Source organism: Camelus bactrianus, chromosome 20 (assembly GCF_048773025.1).
Source record: "Camelus bactrianus isolate YW-2024 breed Bactrian camel chromosome 20, ASM4877302v1, whole genome shotgun sequence".
NCBI lineage: Eukaryota > Metazoa > Chordata > Mammalia > Artiodactyla > Camelidae > Camelus > Camelus bactrianus.
The window spans coordinates 11347340-11355469 of NC_133558.1; positions in this window are offsets into that span (position 1 = coordinate 11347340).

Sequence of the window (8130 nt, forward strand, 5' to 3'; positions counted from 1 at the left end):
GGGGCAACAGGGTCCTTGCCTAACAGTGAGATCCATCAATAATCCATGGCCCTGTGGAGAAAGAGCTCTATTAATAAGAAATGTTGCTGTTTGTAGAAGACAGAGCCAATGGTGCCCTCGTTCCAGGGAAACAGAATCTGCTCCGAGTGACGCAGAACTCTCTGAACTTTCCAGTGACACCACCAGATAGCTTAGAGCAGAGGCAATTTTAGAAGATGCATACAGCATCCCACGGTCCTTTCTGCCAACTTAATTTGTTAGGGTCAAATTCTGGTCAAACCATGTTTGACCTATTTGTCAATTGTACTCCAGTAGAAAGGAAGAGAAAGAAAGAAAAAGAAAGAAGGGAGGAAGGAAAGAGGGAAGGAAGAAACCTGCTCAGAGGTTTGCTTGTTTGTTTGTCTCTAAGACGGGTCAAGGGCACTGAGTTATTCTGGGGCCTTTGGCTTTATATCAGGTCACTGATATTTAGTATAAAAATGTCATCCGCCTGGTTCTAAGTCCAATATGGTAGCCTGAAAATCAATAGAATTCCCAAATCTATTTTTCATTCCATTTAGAGCTCATAATCTTCTAGATCTGTCTAGTTCTTCTTTATGGTAACCTTTAATTATTAATCCTTCCTTACTTTTAGTTTCTAATTTAAGAGTGCATTAATAGATTGCTCACTAGGGAGTTTGCCAAAATCATGGCAGGACAAGGTCATTAGCGCATGAAGGCACGGAGCTCAGACTTGGAGGTAGACGGATCTGGGACTGAGACTGGGCTCCACCACCTGCCAGCTGAGTGACCTTAGGCAAGTTACACAGCCTCTCGAAGTCTCTATTTCCTTCTCTGTAAGAGGGGGCTGATGCCTCAGAAAGTTCAAGAGTGTAAAGTGTGGGCACTCAATAAAGGCTAGATATTTTCATTGTTTTTCTTTTTTTTTTTAAAGTTTAACATTTTTTATCGAGTTATAGTCATTTTACAATGTTGTGTCAAATTCCAGTGTAGAGCACAATTTTTCAGTTATACATGAGCATACATGCATTCATTGACACATTCTCTTTCGCTGTGAGCCACCACAAGATCCTGTATGTATTTCCCTGTGCTACACGGTACAATCTTGTTTATCTATTCTACATTTTGAAATCCCAGTCTATCCTTTCCCACCCTGCAACCCCCGGCAACCACAAGTTTGTATTCTATGTCTATGAGTCTATTTCTGTTTTGTATTTATGGTTTTGTTTTGTTTTTTTTTTTTTTTGGATTCCACATATGAGCGACCTCATATGGTATTTTTCTTTCTCTTCTGGCTTACTTCACTTAGAATGACATTCTCCAGGAACATCCATGTTGCTGCAAATGGTGCTATGTTGTCAGTTTTTATGGCTGAATAGTATTCCATTGTATAAATATACCACATCTTCCTTATCCAGTCCTCTGTTGATGGACATTTAGGCTGTTTCCATGTCTTGGCTATTGTAAATAACTGCTATGAACATTGGGGTGCAGGTGTCATTTTGAAGTAGAGTTCCTTCTGGATATATGCCCAGGAGTGGGATTCCTGGGTCATATTGTAAGTCTATTCCTAGTCTTTTGAGGAATCTCCATACTGTTTTCCACAGTGGCTGCACCAAACTGCATCATTGTTTTTCTTAATTATTCATCTGAAAAATATTTATTAAGTGTTTAATATGTGCTAGTCACTGTTTTAGGCACTGGGAGCACAGGAGTAGAAAAACATACAGTTTTGATACTCATGGAACTTCCATTCTGGGAGCATAGAAGAACAAAAATAAACAAACAAGTGAACATACTATTCCAGGAGGTGAAAAAAGGAAAAGGGATTGAGAGTGATTGAAGTGGGAAGAGGGGAGTGGCATCTTAGTTTCTCTCGATAAGATGACATTTAAATAGGAAACAAAAAGACGTAAGGGAGTAAGCTATGTAGGAAGATCCTTCCAGGCACAGGGAACTGCAAGTGCAAAGGCCCTGGGGCCAGAGTGTGCTTGGTGTGTCTAAGGAAGAGAGACGAAGAAAGTGCAGCTAGAGTGGAGAAAGTAAGGGAGAGAGTGGTAGGAGATGAGGTCAGGGAGGTAGCAGGGAGCAGCCAGAACATGTACAAGTTTACATACTCTTGTTCTCTGTTTAAATGTCATCTTATCAGAGAAGCTTCCCAGCCTAGCCAATCAAAAACCCCACCCTGTTTCCTACCTCTATCCATCACACTCTATCCCTCTTCCTTCTTTATTCTTTGTCATTACTTTTACCACCTATCTGAAAAGTGTATTTGCTTGCTTGTTTATTTCTGGTCTTCCATGCTCCCAGAATTTAAGCAGCAGGAGAATCCAAAGGATGTGTTTTGAGCAGGGAGGTGAAAGTCTAAGATAAAAGTCTAGGAGAGTGGGAGAATTACGAGACACACGGTAGGACTAACAAGCAGTTCTCAAGACCCACGAAGATTAATCATGGTTGTGAATTTAAAGCACTGTATCTTTTTAAAAAATATGCCAGTATTTAGAATGATCTTGTTTTTCTACCTGGAAAAAAAATATTCAGCTTCATGAACAAACAGGAGAGGTAAGGGGAAAAAAAGAAAAAGTCATGAAATTCCTAATGAAATGCTTTGGGTTGTCATCAAAATGATGTTGCCGAAAGTGTTCCAAGAGCCCCAAAGCCTGATATCTTAGCTCACTTCTCTGCTCCCAAGTTACCTTCCCACTTCCACATCATCTACCTGCTATTAGACGTGAGTGTTGTTTTTGTAAATCTGGACCAAGGAACAGACCTTTCCACACTTACTACATAAAGAAGCTGCCTTTACTTAGAGCTTTTTGGGTCTCTCTGTATAAAGATGAGGGTTTGATTTGCCCCTTTCAGGAAGGAGCCACCTTGAAGTCAGAGACGGGCTTTGTTTCTAACTTGTCTAATTTATGCCTAAGTTTAGTTTTGCAAGAGTGGAAACTAACTTATAAGGATAGTATGACAGAAATTGTGTTCTCATCACTCGCTGAGAGAGAAGTGTGTTCGTCCCTGGAACACAGGTGAACCACGTCAAGGTAACGTGCTGTCCTTCCGAGGACCTATCCTGGGTTGCCTTGCTCGTGAATGATATGGTTTTGGTGCCCCTGACCCCTGACAGTGTAGTAGATTATTGCCTTGAATTTCTTTGTGTGGAAGACTCAGCCCAGCATCAGTGATTAGCCCTTGGAGGTATGAAGTCTGAATAGATCCCCAAATCTCAGTGGCATGTGATAACAAAGTCTGAATCTCGCTTGAGCTCCAAGTCTGTTGTGTTTGGCTGTCGTGCTGTTTCGTGTCATCTTCACTCCGGGACCCAGGATACCCTAGGAGAGACTATCTGGAGTGTGGCTGGTGACAGAGGGAAAGGCATGCAGTAAAGTGCAAACTCCTCTTAAATTTTTGCATGAACTTGATGCACATCACTTCTTATACTTCATTGTCAGAAGCAAGTCTCTTGCCCAAGCATGATTTCAGTGGGTTGGGAAAGTAGAATTTTCTCCCAGGAAGGGCAGACTGTGATACAGTCTACCAAAGGAACCTCCCCCCATCTTCCCAGACAGAGTGCATCACTGCTTCCCCTGTTTTACCTCTAGAACTTCTGTACGTCTCTGCTATCACAGAGGGTGTTATAGATGTTTACCTGGCTGTCTCGTCGGCCAGACCAGGGACTCGTTGTGAAGATTAGTGCAGCCTTTTACTGCCTTGTCACTTACCCAGTGCCTGGGACATAGATGTAGCTGCACTGTTGCATTAAATATTTTGAATGGATTGATTAAGATTGGATGAACTGAATAGATTTGGATAGATTGGATCAGATTGATGTAAAGCAGCATATTTGAATTCATGTGTTGGTCTGTGGTGTAAATAATTAAGCCTGAATTGAATATAGCATAACACAAAATCAGCTTAGATGGGACTTTGAATGCAGAGAGCTCTTTGCTTAATGATGATGATTTACTGATGAGAAAATTAAAGGCTACTTAGAAGAGATGACTGGTCCCACATCACACATAGTCAGTTAAAAAACCAGGTTTTCACTTTCCTAGTTTTATTCTCTTTCTGTCATAACTGGAAGCCCCTTTTAGGAAAATAATACCGCCACAACCTAGATATTTACTTGATTTTTATTTACACAATATATGTTCAAAGTGAAAATTTAAATAATAAAAAAATAAGCAAAATCCACCCTCCCCATACCTTTTCTCCACCCCACCTCCAGACATGTAACCACTGTTGACACCTGCTTATGCACCTTCCAGAAATTTTCCGTCCATGCACAAGTTTACACAATTGGTTTTTACACAAATCATATGATACACATCCCGTTTGCTTCTTAAACTTAACAATACATCCCAAACATCTTTAGTATCAGTGTATGTGAATCTACATTCATGTTTAGTGGCTATATGATATTCCGTTATGAATACTGCTATTTATGTAATTAGCTAGCCATTATACACATTTAAACATTTCATATATTTTAATGTTAAAAATGATGAATGATGTCACCTGTATGCTCAGACTCCCTAATTTACATCACAAGTCCTGACCTCTCCTCCAGACTCTCGTACTGTCCACTTCATGTCTTCACTTTTAATATCTAATAGGTATCAAAACTAAAATGGTCAGTAAGAGAATTTCCATCTGTCCCCATCAATTTTTCCTTTCCTAATCTTCCTCTTCTTGGTTAATGACGTCTCTATCCACCCAATCACATAGACTAAAATATTAGCAGCCATTCTTGTTTTCTGTCTTTTCTTCAACCCATATCAAATTTCTCATTGGCTCCCGCTCCAAAATATATCACGAATTTAACCACTTTCCCTGATCGCATTGCTGTTACTCTTGGTGAAAATCTTATGATGCCTCACTTGGTTTACCACAGTAGCCTCCTAGCTGGTTCCCCTGCTTCCACCTTGACCCTTTTTGTCCATTCATATTCACCACAAAGTAGCTAGAGTGATCTGTGGTTGTTTTTATCATCAAACAGCAATATATATATACACACATATATACATGTGTGTATATATATATGTATATATACGTCTATGTGGATATATATGTATGTATGTATATGCTAAGAATCAAATTATGTATATTTAGGCATTTATATATTTATTATATATAGTTTAAATATTTATTATTAATGGAATTTATATATTGTATATGTACATTGTATATATATTCATATACAATATATAAATTCTATGTTAATAGTGATAAAAAACACCAAATACACCCATCGCCCAGGTTAGGAGAGAGAATATTATCAATAAATTATTTTGAAGCCCCCTGTATGCTCTTCCTCAGTCATGTCCCTCTTTCTTCTCCCAAAGGTAGCCATTCTCTTGAATTTTGTGTTCCTAATTTGCCTTTCTTTTTACTGTTTTTACCACCCATGTACATCTTCCTAACTAGTAGAATAACTAATGCTCAATAAGATTTCTGGTTCTCAAACTTAACCCACAAAAAAAAAAAAAAAAAAGAAGATTTCTGGTTCTCCTCAACTTTTGGATACTCACAACCTTTGTAGTAGGCATAATTGTCAAACTGATTTGGTCAGTGAAAATGTGAGCAGAAGTGACACATCTGAAAATGTGCTTATTTCACACTCATTCCTGAAATATAGTTTCATAATGTATTTTGTTCTGGGCTTTGTTTCTGTGTTCTAGAAACATTCAGGATAGTTTTCCATTGTCTTCTGACTTCTAAGGTTGCTGGGGAAAAGTCACCTATAAGTCTAATTGCCACTCCTCTATGGCAATCCATCCTTTTCTCTTTGAATGCTTTAAAAATTTCTTTTCTTTTGGCTTTCTGCAACTTTACTTTGATATGCTGAGGGTTAGGTTTCTTTTTATTTATCCTACTTATAATTTTTTTTGGAATCCTGAGTCAAAGGATTGATATCTTTTAATAATTCTCAGTTCTCAGCATGTGTCTTAAACTATTTCCTCCTCCCAGTCTCTCTCTGCCCAGTTCCAAAACTCTAATTTGATGTATGTTGGACCTTCTCTCTTTATCTTCCTCACCTCTTGACCTCTTTACGTATTATCTATCTCTTAGTCTCTCTGAGCTGCAGTTTGCATGTCTTCTAAGTAACAAATACTCCCCTCAACTTGGTCTAATCTACTCATCACTCCATCCATTGAGCTTTAAAATTCTATTATCCTTTTTATTTCTAGATGCCTTTTTATCTAACTTACTTGATAAAAGCTTTTAGCTTCTTGTTCTTCACTCATAATTGCAAGCCTCTCATACTTCTTTAAATATATTTAACATCAAATATTTTCTGTGTAATAATTCAAATACCCTGTTTCTGTGATCTGGTTTTTTCTGCTGATTCTCACTCATGAACTATTGTTTCCTTACATTCTGAGAGATTTTTGTTTATGGGGCTCAATATCCTTAAAACTTTATCTAAGTGATCCTTCAGCCCTGGGTTGAACCAGCATTCTTCTTGCAGTTGTTTCTTCCAGATGCCTTATGGGCACTAACGACCTAGGACCATTTAAATTAAATTCTTCCTTTGGGATAATATGAATTATTTTTTGCTTTCCATTTACTGTTAAAGTCAAGACAGTCACATTTCCATACTCTTTTCTCCTTCCATGATTTTGTTCTAAGAAGTTTCATTTCTCTATATTTGTTTTATTACATATCTAGCTATGTGATATTCACCCCTTTATCTATACATCACTCCATCGTGTTTTTTATGTATCTGAAAGTATATGTTGCCCCTAAGCACTTCAGCGTATTATGCATCATTAATTAAGTCAATATTTGTTTAGAGTTCTTCCTTTTTGGAGAATAAAATTTAAAGGAAATGAAATGCACAAATTTAAATTTTGCTGTTTATAAGTTTTAATCCTATCAAGATATAGAACATTAACGCAGCACCAGAAAATTTTCTCATGCCCTTTTTCAGCTCTATCTCCAACCCTAGCGGTATCAGTTGTTCAGATGTTTCCCTCCTCAGGTAAGTTTAGCTTGTTCTAGAATTTCATATAAATAGGACCAACTGTGCTCCTTTGTGTGAGGCTTCTTTCACGTAACATAATGTTTTCGAGATTTATTGGTGGTGTTAAATGTACCATTAGTTTGTTCCTTTTATTGTTAGCTAGTATTCTATTGTATACATATACCACAATTTGTTTATCCATTCTTGGGTCGATGAACACTTGTACTGTTTCCAGTTTGGGGCTGTTGTAAACAAAGCTTCTATGAACATTTCCATACAAGTCAATTTTTGGACATATGTTTTCATTTCTCTTGGGTAAAGACCTCAGGGGTAGAAATTGCTGGGTTCTAGGACAGGATTATGCTTAGTTTTATAAGAAACAGCCAGACCATCTTCCAAAGTTGTTACACTACAATTTTATGCTCCCAGCAACACTGTAAGAGAGTGCTTGCTTTCCCTTTGTGCACTGTGATTTGATTTGTTCGTGCTCTTAAGACTCATCCTTTTGGGAGCTGAACTTTATGTAGCGGCTCCCTATAACACTCCAGCTTGAGTAGACGCTAGACTTCATCCCCTCCTGCGTGCTCTCAGTGTTGATCAAAACAGAGATTAAAGTTCACCAAAACGGAGCCAACACCCTTAGGATAAAAGCCAATTTCAGGGATGTATCAACTAGGATTCCTGGTTTTATTTCATTTTGGCATCTGCGAGTTCCTTACTTATCTGCAGAATCTTTAAAGCATTAAACATACAAAATTATCCAGAATTTTTAGTTGTTTTTAATGGGAGAGATTCATTTCACACTTTGATCGGATTAGATTTCATTTCGGAAATCTAGTCTGCCACGCTATCATAATTGGAAAGCTTCAGAATATACTTTTAAAAATGTAAATCAGATCACATCACACCTCTGATTAAAATTTTCCAATGGTTTCATACGGCACTTGGAACAAAACTTCAACTTCCTATTTTGATCTTCAAGGCCCTGCATTATGTGACCTGTGCTTTCTTCCATGATTTCATCTTAAAACATCCTGCTGCATTGGGCCTTCCTTCTTGTCCTCAAACACACCCAACTTTTCTCCATCTGAGGATACTGCTGACTCCTCCACCTGGCTGCCTCTTTTTTTGTCTTTAATGTCTCAGAGAGACATTTCAGACTTTAC